The sequence below is a fragment of the Phaenicophaeus curvirostris genome, chromosome 4, assembly GCF_032191515.1.
Source record: "Phaenicophaeus curvirostris isolate KB17595 chromosome 4, BPBGC_Pcur_1.0, whole genome shotgun sequence".
NCBI classification, from domain to species: domain Eukaryota; kingdom Metazoa; phylum Chordata; class Aves; order Cuculiformes; family Cuculidae; genus Phaenicophaeus; species Phaenicophaeus curvirostris.
The window spans coordinates 42,188,303-42,207,232 of record NC_091395.1 but is presented as its reverse complement, the minus strand read 5'-3'; the positions used below and the strand labels follow the sequence as shown (position 1 = coordinate 42,207,232).

Genomic DNA, 18,930 nt, shown 5'->3' with positions numbered 1-18,930 from the left:
AGAGCTCCTCTGCCATCAGCATGTGAACATTACAGCATTATTTAATTCACTAATGCAGCATTATTTAAATCAATAATTTGTATTCAAAGAAGGAAATAAAACTTTTTTTACAATCATAGAGATATTTTACAGAATGCTGTTAATTACTTATTTTTGAACTGTTGCTTTGTTCACTCATTGCTGTCTATCCACAAATAACTCAGAGATTTTACCTCATAGGCATTCATTCTCACAAAGATTTGGGAAGGGATAGTGCTACAGACACAACATAAAAATATCTCTAATGTTAAAGCACATATCCACTTGGTCTATACTGTTGTTTCTGATAGGGTCCAGGAGAAAGTATGAGAGTAGGAAAAACTATATTGATACTTTTCCAGCATGTTAACTGAGCTTTCTGTAACCTTTGGCACCAGTGATCTTTCTTTTGCCTATATAAGTAAATGATCTTAAAACAAAATATCCCTGTGTAAATACAAATGTTTGATTTTTTGTTATTCCATTTTTACTAGTCTCCTTTTTCGAAGGTTTCACTCATTATGAAAGGAGATCATGAGTGAATTATGATCCTTGCAACTTAAGTGACCAGTTGCAAACTGTGAACAGTAAATAGTTCAGCTAAGCAGACTGCAGTTAAATCTTGGATTGCAACTGGTTCCATGTGGTGAAAACATGCAGAAAGTGTTTTTAGTAAAAGGTGGAAAATAATTCATAATGCAAGAATCAATCAAGAATGGCTATCAAACCCAGCAACCAGTCTGTTATATACATCTTACATTTATCAGTCCTTAATGAATAAGGATCAAAACCAAATCACTGAGAATAACTTCAGGAGGAAATGTGAAATAAATTTGCTCTTACTAGTAAGCTAGCTCCTGAGAAATAAATTAAAATTGAAGTCGGCATTACTTTCAAATAAATACAGAAAGAGGAAACATTTATTTTAGGATCTTGTCATAAAGTTTTAGCTACCAGGCAAGGGGTCGCAAGCTTAACATTTGATAGGGGCAGCTATTTTAGGCCTGGACTACCACACCTTGGGAAAATAAAGAGGCTTCAAAGCTTGCCTGCCCTGACAGAGAGGTCTTGAAATAAGGTGGAGAAAGTAAGTTGTGACTTGTCAACTCCAGCTAAAATCCCTGAGCATACCCATATTGGCAAAGGGCTGGGAAGGGACTTATTTTTGCTGTTATCACTCACTTGGTTTTCAGTCAAGAAGTGAGTAAGGTTTTTGTTCTTCATCACATTTTCATAGTCACCATTCTTTTTTTTGGTAAGAATATAGTATGCAAAAATTGGACATCTAAATTCAAAGACTCAGCATGCAATACTTGTCAAAAACTTTATTCCTCTATCTATTTTCAGATTTTTGAAGAATGTTATAGGTGAGAATTAACTTACTGTTATTCAATTCTTTTTTTTAGAACTTTAGAACAAAAGTGCAGGACAGCAGCAAAATGTTTCTTTAAAGTATGTTGTATATAAAGGATCTTTTTATGATAGGTTGTAGAGTAAATACTCTTTTTATTAAAAAAAAAGTTTAACACCCTCAAGTGTAAAAAATTATTTAAGTTTAAAAACAAAGCTACCTTGTTGATGGAGTGCATTAATAGTTAGCAGCCAGCTGATAATATGGAGTATTTAAAGAGCTCTGAATTTATCTCTGGATGTTAATACTTCACCGAATTATTCAGTTTTGCGATCTGCTATTCATATATATGTATTTAAATGAAGACATTTTCCTTGGAAAATCACAACAGCCTAAATCTCATTTCTGTAAATAGCTTGATTATATTTATCCACACAATGTGTACATTGTATACAGAATATTTTTTTATAATAAATCTGTTAGAAGCTTTCGTGTGTACAAATACAGAGAATGGCAAGATGCTTTATGCACTCATATTACTTATGATGACTGTTTGTTTTATGACTGATTTCCTATATGGGGGTGATTATGAACACGCTTGTACTTTTTAGTCTTAGATAGAAGGTTGTATTAAATAGTTTCCATTAAGAACAATATCCTGATATAGGGTAAGGATTTCAATTAAGCTTTGATTAATCATTAAAAAATACACTGTTTGCATATATATTTTAGCAAATCTAAAGCTTTATTATTGCATTTTTTCATTGTGAGCAGATCACTCATTAAGGAAAAATTATTCAGTACTCAAATTCTCCAACCACTAACATTCGCAAAGGATTAAAGTATTTTAATAAAATTAGGGAAGAATATCAGTTACTTAAGGATAAGAAGAAATAATAAGCAAAAAACTGTTCAAAAGGAAAGGATTCAAAATGAAGATGTATATAAATATATAATAAAATTTCTATACATATCTATTTATACACATTTATATATTTACACATACAAAGGTAAATATGTTAAATATATACACTTGTAGAGATAATGTAGGCATACCCTTTAAATCTATAATCATATGAATAAAGGATATATATACATTTTCAATATTAAAAAAATATGAGACTATACTAAAGAATGTGAAGGATTTTAACTGCAAATCTAAAAGAACTCTTTCCTTCCTTGGTGCAGGAAATATCTAGAATTGCCTTTGTGGTTTGATCCATATATTCAATATCCTGTAATAAGTATGCTGCTTTGTGATTTCACTGGCTTTTGTTTTCATTCCTTAGGTTTTGTAAATAAAGCTGAAGAATTTTGATATATTCCCAAACATAAACAATATCTGGCAGTACTTGGATTGATTGCTTCTCATACAGAATTATAACACTTGGATTAGCTTCCAGTATATCTTCCATACTCACACATATACATATAAAAAACCCACATATATATATATCATAGAATCATAGAATGATTTGGGTTGGAAGGGACCTTAAAGATCATCTAATTCCAACCCCCTCACCATGTGCAGGGACACCTCCCACTAGACCAGGCTGCTCAAGGTCTCATCCAACCTGGCCTTGAACATTTCCAGGGAGGGACATCCACAACTTCCCTGGGCAACCTGTTTGAGTGACTCACCACCCTCACCAGGAAGAATTTCTTCCTAATGTCTAATCTAAATCTTCCCCCTTCCAATTTAAAGCCAATCCCCCTCATCCTGTCACTCCATGCCCTTGTAAAAAGTCCCTCCCCACCTTTCTTGTATGCCCCTTTCAGGTACTGGAAAGCTGCTATAAGGTCTCCTCAGAGCCTTCTCTTCTCCTGGCTGAACAATCCCAACTCTCTCTCAGCCTGTCCTGGTAGAAGAGGTTCTCCAACCCTCTGATCATCTTTGTATCCCTCCTCTGGATCTGTTCCAACAGTTCCATATCCTTCTTATGTTGAGGTCTACGGAATAGGGCCCCAAATGGGGTCTCACGAGAGGGTAGTAGAGGGGCAGAATCACTTCCCTCAACCTACTGGCCATGCTTCTTTTAATGCAGCCCAGGATACAGTTGGCCTTCTAGGCTACAAGTGCATATTGCTGGCTGATGTCGAGCTTCTCATCAATCAGCACCCCCAAGTCCTTCTCTGCAGGGCAGCTCATAATCACATCATCCCCCATTGTGTACTGAAAATTGGGATTACCTCAACCCAGATGTAGGACCTTGCACTTGGCCTTTCTGAACCTCATGAGTTTCAGAGGCCCACTTCTGCAGCTTGTCCAGGTCCCTCTGGATGACATCCAGTCCTTCTAGTGTGACAACTGCACCTCTCAGCTTGATGTCGTCTACAAACTTACTGAGGGTGTACTTGATCTCGCTGTCATTGTTGGAAGTATTAAACAACACTGGTCCCAGTACAGACCCCTGAGGGACATCACTCAGGGGTGTCACAGATATCCATCTGGACACATAGCTGTTCACCATTACTCTCAATATGACCATTCAACCAATTTCTTATCCACCTAACATTCCACTCATCAAATCCATCTCTCTCCAATTTAGAGAGAAGGATGTGGTGGGAGGCTGTGTCAGAGGCTTTACAGAAGTCCAGATAGATCACGTCCATTGCTTTTCCCATGTCCACTGATGTGATCGCCCCATCATAGAAGGCCACTAGCTTTGTCAAGTAAGACTTGCCCTTGGTGAAGCCATTGTGGCTGTCTCAAATTACCTCCCTGTCCTCCTTCTGCATTAGCATAACTTCTAGGAGGATCTGTTCCATGATCTTCCCAGGCACAGAGGTGAGACTGACAGGTCAGTAGTTCCCAGAGTCATCTTTTCTACCCTTTTTAAAAATGGGCACAATGTTGCTCCTCTTCTGGTTACCAGGGACTTCTGACTGCTATGACTTTTCAAATATCAAAGAGAGTGACTTGGCCACCACACCAGCCAATTTTCGCATTACTCTGGGATAACACTTCATAATGCTTCTGTTTCTGTTGATGCTAAGGTATATGTTCACGTATGAGCATGTGTTCTGTCCATCCCAAATCAAAGCACTTTAACTTACATTTAGTATCTGAAGTTAGTCTTGCTCAGGTATTTGCACTTTTCCTGTTATTTTCAGTTATGTAAGTATTAGACCTTCACCTGCAATTTAGCTGGTAAAAATGCAAGTTAGAGCTCACAAATAGTTAGTTCCTAGTATGTTAAATAGGATTCTGGTCTAAGCTTAGAGAAATTGTGTTGCCTTCATTACACCACTTGTAAACCTGTCAGCTATTTCATCTCCCTCCCCATCTCTCATCTTATGCAAGACTGAAATTGGATTATTTCTTTTCATCCAGGAAGAGGAAGTTATCTAAAATTCTGTTCTGGTGAAAAAACACTGTACTCTTTTGGTATGAGGCTTGTACTTCATTATTTTTCAGATAAGTCTTTGAAAATTCTTTCTGCAGGTAGACCACGTTCACTTGAAAGAGAGAGGAGAGAACATGCATTTCTAGCGTATCAGTTTGTTTTGAAAAGACCAGTGGTTTGAAGTAACATCAGGGAAGGATTTAATTTTTTGAATCAAATCAGTTTCTGATTACTTTTCTTCTTCTGGAGACTACCCTGTTGTGTTGGAATATGTCCCAGCAATGCCACTTTGATTATCAATACACTGGAAACCTGTGCTTGTTAAAGGACAGGTAATTGAAGGGCTGATAACTTTTTACTCTTTCTCATCTTCTGTCTATCATCCTGATAATCAGCATTAAGCATCAGAATCTATATATGGGAGTGCTTTTAGTATAGGCAGAATAGTTGCTTTCAGCTATTCCAACACCTGAAAGTAGGGTTCACAGTTGTCTTACTTTACTAGGTTTGCTATCTAGAGTGTTGTAGCTTTCAAAATTATTTCCACAAATTCTTTCTCCCTATTTTGACCCTTTTATTCTGAATCTCCAGTGAAACTCTGAGACTTTCTGCCATTTCCTGTTGCTGTACGAAAAACGTAAACATAGATATGGCTTTTAGCTTTCCCTGTTATCCTCAAAATCATACAACAGAATTTAATTGTGGGGGGAAGTATGCCATTTCCCTTATGTGCTGTTTTTAATCTTATCTGTAATCGCTGTCTACACTTTCTCACAAAATATATCCAGAAAGATGCCATATGTTTAAAAGACTACTGTCATCATTCAGTAGAATCAAATTACCCTTTGGCGGAAAATAGATTATACATGATTTGTATGTGATATTATACTGGATGGATTAGAATTTCCATGACAGCCTTTTAACATGACACAAAACCCACTGATATCTTAAGTGCTGGAGAGCACAATCAATTTTTTTAAAAATAAGAAAAATATTTGCTTTGTTACCTTTTCAAGGACAAAAACTTTCAAATGACCTCTAAGGAAAAAAATCATTAGGAGAAGTTTTAGGCTCTTGGAAAAACTTTGTTCTAGTCTGGGACAAGAATTTCATTTGGAGTCAGAAGCAGAACACGAGTTCTTTTACAGTGCAATTACTTAATCAATGCTTCTGCAGATTAGCCTGAAATACTGCGTAACTGAATGGAGCGCGTTCTTCCTTAAAAACCAGGGCTCTGTTCATTTAACATATATGAAAGAAAGTTTATCACTTTTGCTACAATGCAGTACTCTGCAGTGTCTAGTTTCATTCAATAAGAATTTTAATATAATCAAAAGCTGTATTGTAAATTAGATGTGAAAACATGATTGCCAAGTAACTTAGTTTCAAATTCATGTTTTTAGTCTTTGGGAATATTTTTTGTACATCTCTCACTTACTCAGAAATTAAGATGTTTATTTTCCCTAGTGGCATTTCACATAACAACATTTCTGATTATTTCCAGTTCAATTTAAGTTAAGGAAGATTTTTCACAGTGTAACACAGGTGTTTGCAGCTTTTGCTTTCACAGTCCACGACAAAAAGAAGATTGACTAGAAAGCTGGTATTTGTAACCCTCACTGAGCAGTTATGTTCTTTTTATGTTTTTGTAAGGTAGCAAAAGTTATACTCTGTGTACAAAACCTAGACAATTATGCCTTTTAGATATTTTAGATACTTTTGTTTCATAGTGCATACATAATTGTATTTGTGTGTTTTAGTAATAAAAAAATTAAAGTTTTTTATTATTATTATGACATACTGCTTGGTTTACACTGATAGTTTGAGCAAAACATGACTTTCTATTTAAGATATATATTGCTAGAAAGATGAATGTAAAGTGGGGAAATGTGAAGTTAATGTGTATATTACTTTGGTCTCCACTTAAATTATCAGACAATTTTAAACTTTATGATCACATACGTTACCTCAGCTTATATTAGGTACTGTATTTTTTATTATAAATTATGCAAGACAAACACATGTAGTCCATGAAATTATGTGTAGGAAAAAATAAATTATGTTACTATTCCTAAAAAATAAGTAGATAAATTTATTTTCCGAGAGCATTTTTGTACTATGCATTGATTGTATAATGTACAATTCACAAAGCTACTTGCTAAAAGTTTTTCTTCATCCTTCCCCTGTCTCTTTTCCTCCTTCCTCCTTCCCTCTTCCTTCTTCCTGTCATTTGTGCTTAACAAGACACATCCTTCTAATTTCCTTCTGAGATCCACTCAAGCTAATGCTAATTGTGGAAGAAATAAAAAGCTTGAAATCAGACAGAGCATTGATTTGCTTACAGTGTAACCAGCACTCAAAGTTGTTGGCACATGGAGCAGGGCTGGTGAGATCCATCTCTTTTATTTCCTATGATCACCCAAAGAGAGAAATTGGTGCTATGACAACACACTATGTCCTCCTAAGATACTGAATTCCATGGGGTCACGGATTTAAATCTTCTGATCATTTTCTGGAGTTGTATGTCAACTTCTAGACTGGCTAACTCCAGCAATGGAGTGTCTTAAAAAGTTGATATTAACTTCAACACCTGAACATCCCTCATTACTAGATACAGATCATTGATTCTGTCATTAGCAGTACTTTTCAAACAAGACCTTTCATAGATTCATAGAATCATTTGGTGGGAAAAAAACTTTGAGATCATCCATTCCAACCATACCTGTCCAATACTAATCTATATCCCTGAGCACCTCATCTACCTGTATTTTAAATGCCTCCATGGATGGTGACTCAACCACCAGCCTGGGCAGCCTGTTCCAGTACTTGATAACCCTTTCGGTGAAGAACCTTTTCCTGATGTCCAATCTGAACCTCCCTTGGTGCAACTTGAAGATATTGCCTTTCATCCTTTCACCTGTCACTTGGGAGAAGAGACCAACACCCACCTTGCTACAACCTCCTTTCAGGTAGTTGTAGGCAGTGATAAGTTCTCCCCTCAGTCTGCTATTCTCCAGGCTAAACAACCCTAGTTCTCTCAGCCGCTCCTTATAAGGCTTGGTCTCCAGCCCCTTCACCGGCTTTGTTGCCCTTCTCTGGACTCGCTGCAGCACCTCAATATCTTTCTTGTGGTGAGGGGCCCAAAACTGAACACAGTATTTGAGGTGCGGCTTCACCAATGCCGAGTACAGTGGCACAATCACTTCCCTGGTCCTGCTGGCCATGCTGTTTCTGATACAAGCCAAGACGTTTTTGGCTTTCTTGGCCAGCTGAGCACTATACTGACTCATGTTCAGCTGGCTGTCAACCAACATCCCTAGGTCCTTCTCTGCCAGGCAGTGCTTTCTCTAGCTACTCTTTCCCAAGCCTGTAGCGCTGCATGGGGCTGTTGTGTCCCAAGTGCAGGACTCAACACATGGCTGTTTTTAACCTTATACCACTGGTCACAGCCTATCAATCCAGCCTGTTCAGATCCCTATGTAGAGCCTCCCTACCCTCAAGCAAATCGACAGTCCCTTACAGGTTAGTGTCATCTGTGAACTTACTAAAGGTACGTTCAATCTCTTTATCCAGATCATTGATAAAGATATTGAACAGGACTGGACCCAGCACTGAGCTCTGGGCAACACCACTTGTGACCAGCCTCCAAACGGATTTAACTCCATTTACCATGACTCTTTTGGCTCAGCCATCAAGACAGTTTTTTTCCCAGCAGAGGGTGCACTTGTCCAGGCCAATGGCAGCCAGTTTCTCAAGCAGAACACTGTGAGAAATGGTGTCAAAGGCTTTACTGAAGTCCAGGTGCACCACATCCACAGCCTTTCCCTCATCCAGTAAGCAGGTCACCTTGTCATAGAAGGCAATTAAGTTAGTTTGGCAGGACTTGCCTTTCATAAACCCATGCTAACCGGGCCTGATCACCTGGTTGCCTTGTGTGTGTTGTGTGACAGCACATAAAATGACTTGTTCCATGACTTTCCCCAGCACTGAGGTCAGACTGATAGGCCTGTAGTTCCCTGAATCCTCCTTCTGACCCTTGTAAGTGAGTGTAACATTTGACAACCTCCAGTCAAGTGGAACTTTGCCAGTCAGCCACGATTGCTGGCAGGTGATAGAAAGGGGCTTGGTGAGTACCTCCACCAGCACCCCTAACACCCTAGGATGGACCTCATCTGGCCCAATAGACTTGTGAATGTCTAATTGGCTAAGCAGGTATATAACTATTTCCTCTTGGATCACTGGAGTTTTGTTCTGCTCCCTCTCCCTGTCTTCTGGCTGAGGATACTGAGTGCCCAGAGAACGTCTTACCTAACTGTTAAAGACCAAAACAAAGAAGGCATTAAGTACTTCAGCCTTATCCTCATCCTTTGTTAGTATTGTTCCCCTTGCATCCAATAAAGGATGGAGATTCTCCTTGACTCTCCTTTTGTTGTTAATATATCTGTAGGAACATTTTTATTACCTTTCACAGAACTGGCCAATTTAAGTTCTAGTTAAGTTTCAGTCCAACAAGACCACTACTGACAGTTAATTCTGGTTTAGGTTAAGAAAATTCATTGTATAATGGGTTTAATCACATTATTAACACCTTATTTGAACAGATTAGAACATTCTAGTGAATTAGGTCTTATAAGGGAATAATGGCTAACAATATTTCAAGAGTTCATAGACATTTATTTATTGCTTTGTTCTTGTCATGACACCTAACAAGGGATGCAAATCTGTTGTTTACAATCTCTGCTTGAGTAGCTTGCTCTGTCTCTTTTGAAATTAGAAGGATGTCCCTTTATAAGAAATTCCAAGTTTGTCCTATGTTTGTGTGCAAATATTCAAGAAAGCAGAGTTGATGTTGTTTTTGAAAGCTTAGTATCTCTTAATGTGTTTTGGTCATAGAATTAGAAAAGATTTAACATTAAGTGAATATAAACACCTTAATATATACACACTAAAGAATAATATATCTTACATAATGGGAACAGGTTTTCCCAGGGAAAATCTTTGTGTTATGGGTGACTTCTGATGAATTTTATTACATCTTCTTGAAAACATGTGCCTTATGATGGCAATTCAAATAGTAGAACAGCTGCTTTTCAGAAGATGTAGAGAAGTATTACTATGACTGTGAGCAGTTGCTTAAGTTTGCTTCAATTTTTTTTTCATAGAAATTGTAGAAAAATGAGTAGAGCCTGCTCAGTCAATGCATCTATCATCCTCCTCCGAATCAAGGTCAGTCATACTCAATCCATTCCTGACAGTTGTACCTGCTTTTTTTAAGAAACTATGGTGTTTTAATTTTTTCTACTTTACAGATAGTGCACTCTAGTAGTTCCATGAAACAGTAAGAATAAAATAAGAATAAAAATTAAAATCAGACTGTGCAGAAGGAATGCCTGCTTGTCCACCATTTTCTTCAGCTGTATAATTTACTGATTTTGTGTTTTGCTTAAAAGTAGACATTAAAAAATACTGATATTAAGTGATTTCAGGAAGGAAAGCTGTTGTGGTTGAGACAGAGTTGGTTATCTTTCAGTGGATTATTTAGTGGTTGTCTTTTACTTAGATGGAATAGATTTCTGGCAAATTCGTTAAAATTTCACAGAAAGGGTCATTGGGCACTGGAACAGGCTGCCCAGGGAGGCGGTTGAGTCACCATCCGTGGAGGTGTTTAAAAGATGAGCGGATGAGATGCTGAGGGGCATGGTTTAATGATTGACGGGAATGGTTGGACTTGATGATCCAGTGTGTCTTTTCCAACCTAGTGATACTGTGATCTCACTGAAGTCACCCTTAAGACTCGAGGCAAAGAAGTACTTAAATTCTTCATTTTTATTGGTCTCAGGGGGATTTAAACTTCTCCTGAATGACAGATTCTATGCAAGTATATACTCCATGTCTCACTTATATGTCTCAGCTACTGAATGCTTTGAAACACATAAGATGGTGCATCTGTGTTCACAAGGGGATTGGTCTAGAGTGCCTTACAGTTTAACTGAACTGGGACTAAGTCTGCAAATGGATGGAGGGGGGAAAGCATTAAGCTCAAGTGCACAAATGTTTCCTCCTGCGGAGATGAGGCTTTCTGTTTTAACTACAGAAGGAGATATCCCTACTCATATAACCTGGCTGAGAATGGATGCTGAACGTGTGGCAACAGAGGACCAGAGTGACCTGAAATGATCTGGAATACTTATGCAAAGAATATAAGCTGTAACTTAAAAAAAAATTCCTAAGTTTCCAATTTTGACTGTAACAGGTGTTTATAATATCTTTCTAAACATATGGATGTTTTTAAGGATTTCTCCTTAAGGGCCTATCTATATGAATTACTCCCACTGCATGAGACATTTCCTAAACATTCTTGAGTCACTGGCTCTGTCTCCATCCCTGTTCTTCAGGGGATCATTTTCTTGATGAAAATTGCATCTGTCAAAAGGAAAAAAAGAAAACAAACATTCTAATGGTCTTTTGCATACCACACACACACATGTTTTTAAATACAATGGTATCTTTTTGCTGCTGCTGACATTTCTGCCAGAAGTTGTAAAATACTCCTCACAAACTGAAATTTCGTGTTTCAATTTTGAAACTCAGCAGTTATGTACAGGAAAGAACACATCTCTGTTAGCCAAACAGAGTGAGAGTGCTGAAACTGCTCCTCAGAAGAACAGGGAACTCAATGTTTGAAAGGGATGTAAAATCACCCGTGTTCCTCTGCAAGGATGGATTGTGCTCAGTATACATGAATTGTCCAAAACAGCAAGTAAGAATTCATCACCAGTTTCTTAACAGGAAGCCCACGAGAACAGGAAATGTGAGCATTTTTATCACTTCCAAATACAAAGGCAGTTTTAAAGAAGGTGTTATTACACCTGAAATACTTAAATATAAAGCTTTTAATCTGTGTTTAGCTGTGATCAGATCTATGGGTACTTTGTATGGAAATTTTCTTATTAGTTAATACAAAGGCCTAATATTAAAAATACTCAGCAGCCTGAACAAAGAGATTTTAAAGTTTATTATTACAAAAGAGAGTTTATGGAGATTTTATTATATGAATAAGAAGTAAATTCTGTATACACTACATTGTATATTCTTAGTCTGGGAACAAAATAGCAATTGATAAAAATAACCATGCACATTTTTAATATTTAAGAAATTTATGTGTTTACTATTTGATTATCAAATTTGATGTACACTATGCTTACCTTTATCTAAGGTGAAAAGTTAGATATAATGTTCCTACAAATAGAGTGCAGATGGATTATCATAGGCTTGCCTCATATAAATGACTTATAGGAAAACACAGTGTAAAGTCCACACCAAAAAACAAAGTAGAATTTTACCAGATATAACTTTAAATATACAATCACTTTGGGTGATGCAGACTTTGAATCATTGAATCATTATTGTGCTGGAACTTAATGAAGTTGATGAAACAAACATGTTTGCAGTAGCACACTAGTTACAAAGATGATGCTATGCTTTTATAGGGAAGTCCCATTTTTTTCTGGTTACCTGTAAATAAGTTTTTTAACTGCATATGTATTTGTCAGTCTCATGTGGTCTAACATTCCATCAATGGGCCAGAGGAGTTCTGAAGCTGAGCCTGTAATATTGCTGGGCAAATTACTCAAACTTGGTCTACATTTTTGCATTAAGTCTCACACTTCTAATTTTGGTGCCGTTTTGCCTTTTCTTTTGTTTGTTTATATACAGTAATAGCTTTTCACTCTGTTTATTTTTCTGTGTCAAGTACTAGATTTTCTCCTTACACATATCTAAGTGAGGTACGAAGCACTGTGTCCAAGTCTTTATATAGTCAGTGACCGAAAACTTAGTGCTGCATTCCAGGGCTGTGTTTTCTTGACTTGCCCACACTTTTTATGGATCCAGAGATATATAGGAGAGGTCTTAAGAGCTTTAGAGCCATCAGTACTTAGTCTTCTGAGCAGAAACTGGACTGTCAGCTGGAGATACTAGCCCTGAGGACCTTGTGAAGGATTCAGTCACAATTCTCAACAGCTTTAACTATATTTTCTGTGTCCTATGCCAGCTGATGGTACTTTCTCAGATTTATTACCTTTTGTAGCCCTCCACAGAAATAGCTTACTTCAGTCTCATCCTCCACTTTCATCTTTTATCCTCCTCATCTCCTCAGCTTAACTGCTCTTTTTCTTGTTTCTCCTGAAGTGAACTCATGCAAAAAATAAACATATAATATCCTAATATGTTATTAACATGATCATTTAGCCATCATACTGGAATTACTTTGCGAGCTCTGTTTTATTTTAGCTCTGTATGGGTGATTTAATTGTGAAGTTTTCATGGGCAATAGGAACAGTCTTTTAGTTGGTACTGCATTGCTATGGGACATCCTGTGTATCAAATTGCAAGTAATTTAAGGGTGTAGATAGCATATGCAAATCTTTAGTTATTTTGCTTTGGAAATTGGCAATAATTCCTGCTTCAGTGGGCCCGTTGTGCTATAATAAAAGGGGGAATACTGTGAGGTCAAGGATTAAATGAAGTAGGGATATTGGGATAATTTTTGTGGCAAAATATTTCATACCAGAAGCATGTGATTGCAATGTTTTTGTATCAGCCAAGAGGAAAAAAATGTGCTTCAAAATAAGGCATGCTGCTGGCTGTAGGTACAATATTTGGAAAATAACTGTTGGTTTACATAGAATTTTAATTTACTTCTTCTCACAAACTTATTTCAGGGTGAAAATCTTCCTTACAGTAAGTTTCAGCTGAATTTCAAAAGCTTTTTCAGATATGATAGCAGGAGAAGATATTTAATTGAATTATTTTTACATCTGAGTTTCTGCTGATTTAAAATAACTGAACAATAAAACTAGCATGTTAACCCTTCAAATGTAATGTATCCTTTGGCTCCAGTTCTCCTACCTGTTGCTCCAAATACATCAGATGGATGATCTGATTGCCCTAAACAGGGTGCTAGTTATTAATAAAACATTATTTCTTAAACTTTTTCAAAAAAATTAAAAATGCATTTCTTAATAATCTTTTCCTAATCAGATGTAAATTTGTAATCTGAATCATCTTTTATGGACAATGTTCATTATAATTTTGAGCTAGTTTATGTGAACTTCTTGCCTTTGGCTCCAGAGAGATGTACTCCTTCTTACACGTTACTCTCTCAGTAAAGTAATGAACATTCCTTTGTCTTCAGACAAAATCTCTCATCTATGATTGACTGCCATTTAATTCAGTGGTACGTTCCTTCATTGAGATAAACAAATTGAGATAAGAGTCAATCAGAAACAGAAAAGTATGCCACTCTAGTAATTTGGGAGCAAAGTCCTTTTTCTTTAAATCCAGCAACATCAATGTTATTAATCTGGCAATGAGTTTAATCCGTTTCAGTTAATTTGATTAATGTCTTGCACATAAAATCTGAAAAATGGTAAGTGGTATTCATACTTGTCATTTTTTATTTTCACACATAAAACAAACCCAGTCTTGAAGATCTGTGTAATAAATTCAAACCCGTTGTTACAGTACTTGTAAAAATGAAGGAGGGAAAGAATTTAGTGGGGTTTAATCCAGAAAAAAATGTGTTTATGAACACTTTCACTCTAGAAACAGATGCCATGAACACTACCCCATTAGAGGCAGTGCACAAATCTGTTGAAGTAAAGCAAGCATCTGCAAAATTCCTGCATTTAGAAATTTTCTTTCAGAAAAACAATTTATGCTTCAGATGTTCCTTGCAGTTATAATTTGTATTGTATGGGTGACTTCTTTAGATATTTTGGGGATGTATGGGTTGCTTTGGGAAACTGTCAGTGTAATTGAGCTGAAAACCGATCAACACTCTTGTAGTCAAAACTCAGGTCTGCACTGTTTACGTCACACATTACCTGGGCTCTCCTTGTTTCTGTTTCCTTTAATTTTTTATTTTTATTTCTGCAGGCCAGCTGGGGATGAGGAGCAGGCTGGAAGAGCATCTGTAGCAGACCTGATGGACCTAAGGCTTAATGGAAAACTCCTCATTTTTTCAGAAGTTAAAAGCAAGTCTCAGGAGTGGGAGATCTGGGTGCAGAGTGCTTGTGAACACTTACTCACTGTAACGCTATCAAATGCTGTTTCTACTGTTCCCCTCTAGATAAGTAATTGCAGTTAATGGCAGGGAAGGTGCATCAGGAAGTAGAGTGGGATCAACATGGTAAAGTATAATTTATTGAAGGTTAAAATATCTACCAATTCTTTATGTGTTTTTTTCCTTCACAGTACTTCTCATACATAGAGCATTATGGGCTTCATTTCCATGTCAGAGCAACTGAGACAGAGAAAGATATGTGCTTAGGGGCACGTAGGGAGTTTGTGAATACTTGTCCTCAAACTCAACCCAGGATTTTAATCATTAAATTGTCTTCTCTCTTCCTCACTGATACATTTCTGAAGTGTATTTTATCAGTCAAGGATCACTTGCCAACTTAACAATAGAGAGCATCTCAGGTGAAACATTTTAACTATGGGTATTTAATTTCACATCAGTAAGTGGCATTACAGGAATGAATCTGTTTCCAAAAGATAAAGCTTGCTTATATCTACTAATAATTTAGCAGACAGCTGACAACACTTCTGCTTGCCTTTTTTAAATAATTATGTAGCCAGGTAATCATTCTGTAAACCAAAGAAACTGAAAGAAGATCTGAGGGATCCATGTGTACTTATTGCAATGAATCATAATTATGTGTTCTCTATAAAACCCCATCTGCTGTTTAAGCTGCTAGTGCCAGCAAATTTTATTACAAATATTACTTTTATAAAATACCTAATCCCCTAGCTGTGGTATTAGTTCAAAGAATTATGGTGTAGATATGTATGTTATGCACATTATGCAACTCAGAATTTATTTATCAGAGCAGCAATGTTATATTTGAATTCATTTGAACATAGAGCAGGCAGAACAATAATGCAAGTATCTATCTTCTGGTTCACAGAGCTGAACTGAGAGTAGAAGTAATGCATTGCAGTTTACCAGGCATATCATTTTCACCTCAAAATTTCTAGGCGAATAAAATAATCCCTGTAAAAATACAAGCCCTGTGAAAAAAAAACGAACTTTAATCATCCAGGAAATATCTACTCAGTTATATCTTTGAGGTTATAGGGAGTGTAATAAAACATTATGAACTTAAACATAAAGGAAAGGAGAACTTAGTTCAGAAAATATCTTTGAATACTGCTTAATACATAAATAACATACATCTTTGTAGTAAAAAAACAGTTTAAAAAAGTTATTTCTATGAGGTTCTCCCATTCAGTTTGCATTTTTTTATTTTATATGGAAAAACATGTGACATATAGTCAAAGTAATGTCAAAGTAATCATTAATAAGAGACAGTACTATCTTACTAAATTCCTCTGACCTGGACAAGTAGATTTAAGTATAGAACAGCATTATTAGTTTAGTCGAATTTCAGAATTGTGGTGTCTACTGGGAGTTTTTATTTAGTATCCATATCTTCTTATCCATTCCTAAATATTTTCCCTGAGGAAAATCTTGTGTTTCCAGTTCAGTTTCCCAAACTCTACAGTGTAGCCACATGCATTCTTTTCAGACACAGTTCTCTTTTTGGATGAAAAAATAATTTCATGTTTTACTTCATAAGTACCTCAATAGTGGTTTTGAGGCTGTATGCCCAGTATTACCAGCACAAAAGAAGACAGTTCTCTGTGTGTGTTAGGATCTGTCAACTGCGCTGTGTGTTATGATGTAGAAAACTGAAAGAACGGTTAAATTAATGTATATTTAATAGAAGTTTGAAAGAATAGAATAGAAGTAACTGTACAGCATTTTCTCTGCCTTACGCAGCCTTGAGTTTTGGAGTAATGTTCTTAACTCTTGCCATTACTGTATATTTATGGTAGTGCTGTTTGTATGGGCTTTACAAATGAAAAGAGTATTGATAAAGAATATGTGGTGGCCTGTAAGAATAGGGAGGACTGCTGTGACCCATTGGTTTGCAAAGTTTAGAGCTACCTGTTTAGAAAATAGCTAATCCTCGCTTGTATTGAAAATGTTCCACTAAAAAACTTTCTTCAACAGGAATTGGGTGGCATTAACACACAACTGTATCATTAGAAGCCCACAGTCCTGGAAAGCTTCTTACACTTATCTGAAATATGGTGAATGTCTTTCCTCCTAGGTAATACACTTAGCTTACCACTCATGTGCTAAGCATTATACTTAATATTAAACATTATGCTTATACTATTTCTGCCCTCTCTATTAAAACCTAGAGCTTTGTACTCACTAGGGAGTTTTCTATCTATATGATTTTCCATATCTGTTGGCTAAATTAGAGATTCAAATGCAAAATCTAGAGCTCATAAACATTAGGTGGATTTGTGAGTGACAATCCCTGGAGGGCTTTAGGTCCATAAACTAATGAGACATAAATATAGTGGAGTAGGGAATGGTATTTTTATCTGTGATATGCAAAATAGTTCCAAACTTGTTCAGGTCATTAATGGAAAACTATCCATTTTTCTAACATCAGCATTACAAAATTTTGCAAAATAATTAGGATCTTTAAAATGAATACATAATGAATTGGAATTGTAATGAAAAAGTAATCTGGCATCTATCTTTTCAAAGTTTGTACTCTTAACATGAGTACAATGGGCATAGCTTTCCACTAATTGTCATGTAAGGGCTTGCAACGGAAAGGGAATCGTGCATTCCAGTTTAAGATGAAGTGTTAAAATTTTGTGACATGTGGCACCCTTGTAACTGAAGTGAGAGGCATGTCACAAAAGCAATAATGATTTTGCTCTGTGTCGTGCCACAAGGTAGCAGTGTTGTGGTACAATCTTGACAATTTTCTGATGCAAGTCACTGAAAAGGGATAAATTCTGCTCCCACCAAAATCACCAGAAGTTTTGCTGTGGACTTCTGAGGAATGCTTCCAATATAACCAATGAAACGTCACTTTGACAATTTATGTGCATTGCACCAATAAATATCACAATCCCTACTACATCGTATTTCATTGATTCATTATTGGACAAATACTGAAGAAGTTAAAAAGATAGAAAAAAGACTTCTAATCAATATTAGAATATCAATATTAGAATATCAATATTAGAATCAATATTGCCTATGGCCACACCACCCTGAGAACGCCCGATCTCGTCCGATCTCGGCAGCTAAGCAGGGTCGTGCCTGGTTAGTACTTGGATGGGAGACCGCCTGGGAATACCGGGTGCTGTAGGCTTAAATTTGTGAACAGAGAAGGCCTTGTAGGGGATGTGGCAGTAGGTGGACGCCTAGGACTAAGCGACCATGAGATGATAGGGTTTTCTGTTATAGGTGAAGTGAAGAGGGTAGTTAGCAAGACGATAGCATTAAATGTCCAGAGGGCAGACTTTGATCTCTTCAGCAGGCTGGTTGGCGAAGTCTCATGGGAGACAGTACTCAAGGGCAAGGGAGCCCAGGAGGGCTGGGAGCTCTTCAAAAGGGTGGTCCTAGCAGCTCAGGAGAATGCCATCCCCATGTTCCGGAAAAAAAGCCGGCAGAGGAGAAAGCCAGCTTGGTTGAATAGAGAAATCTTGAGGGATATCAAGAGGAAGAGAAATGTTTATGGGCTCTGGAAGAAGGGACACGCCTCTTGGGTGGACTACAGGAGGGAAGTGAGATTGTGTAGGGAAAAAATCAGGAGGGCTAAGGCTCAGCTAGAAATTGGATTGGCCAAGTCGGTGAAAGATAACAAAAAATCTTTCTACAAATATATAAATAATAAAAGGAGGACAAGGGAGACCATACAGTCCCTATAGGACACAGAAGGAACAACAGTGACAGGGGATGAGCAAAAGGCTGAGGTACTTAATGCCTACTTTGCCTCAGTCTTTAGTTGTAAGGAGGGTCGTTCCGTCTGTGTACAAACCCAGGAGCTAGAGGAGCATAATGAGGTTCCCGTGATCCAAGAGGAGGTGGTCAGAGCCTTGCTAGCCCGACTAGACACCCACAAGTCTATGGGGCCGGATGGGATTCACCCTAGGGTACTGAAGGAGCTGGCGGATGTGCTGGCCAAAACCCCTTTGCATCATCTTCCAACAGTCTGGAAGACTGGGGAAGTCCCACTGGACTGGGGGCTGGCTGATGTTGTGCCCATCTACAAGAACGGTCGCAGGGAGGATCCAGGGAACTACAGGCCTGTCAGTCTGACCTCAGTGCCA

At 37.2% G+C, this 18,930-nt stretch overlaps 1 non-coding gene across 1 annotated transcript; it reads left to right on the top strand.

The window, feature by feature from the left end:
- The first annotated feature begins 17,850 nt into the window (after positions 1-17,850).
- On the top strand, positions 17,851-17,969 carry LOC138720479 (5S ribosomal RNA). The gene has a single exon (XR_011337409.1). It is a non-coding gene; the product is annotated as a 5S ribosomal RNA (ribosomal RNA).
- Positions 17,970-18,930: the final 961 nt, after the last annotated feature.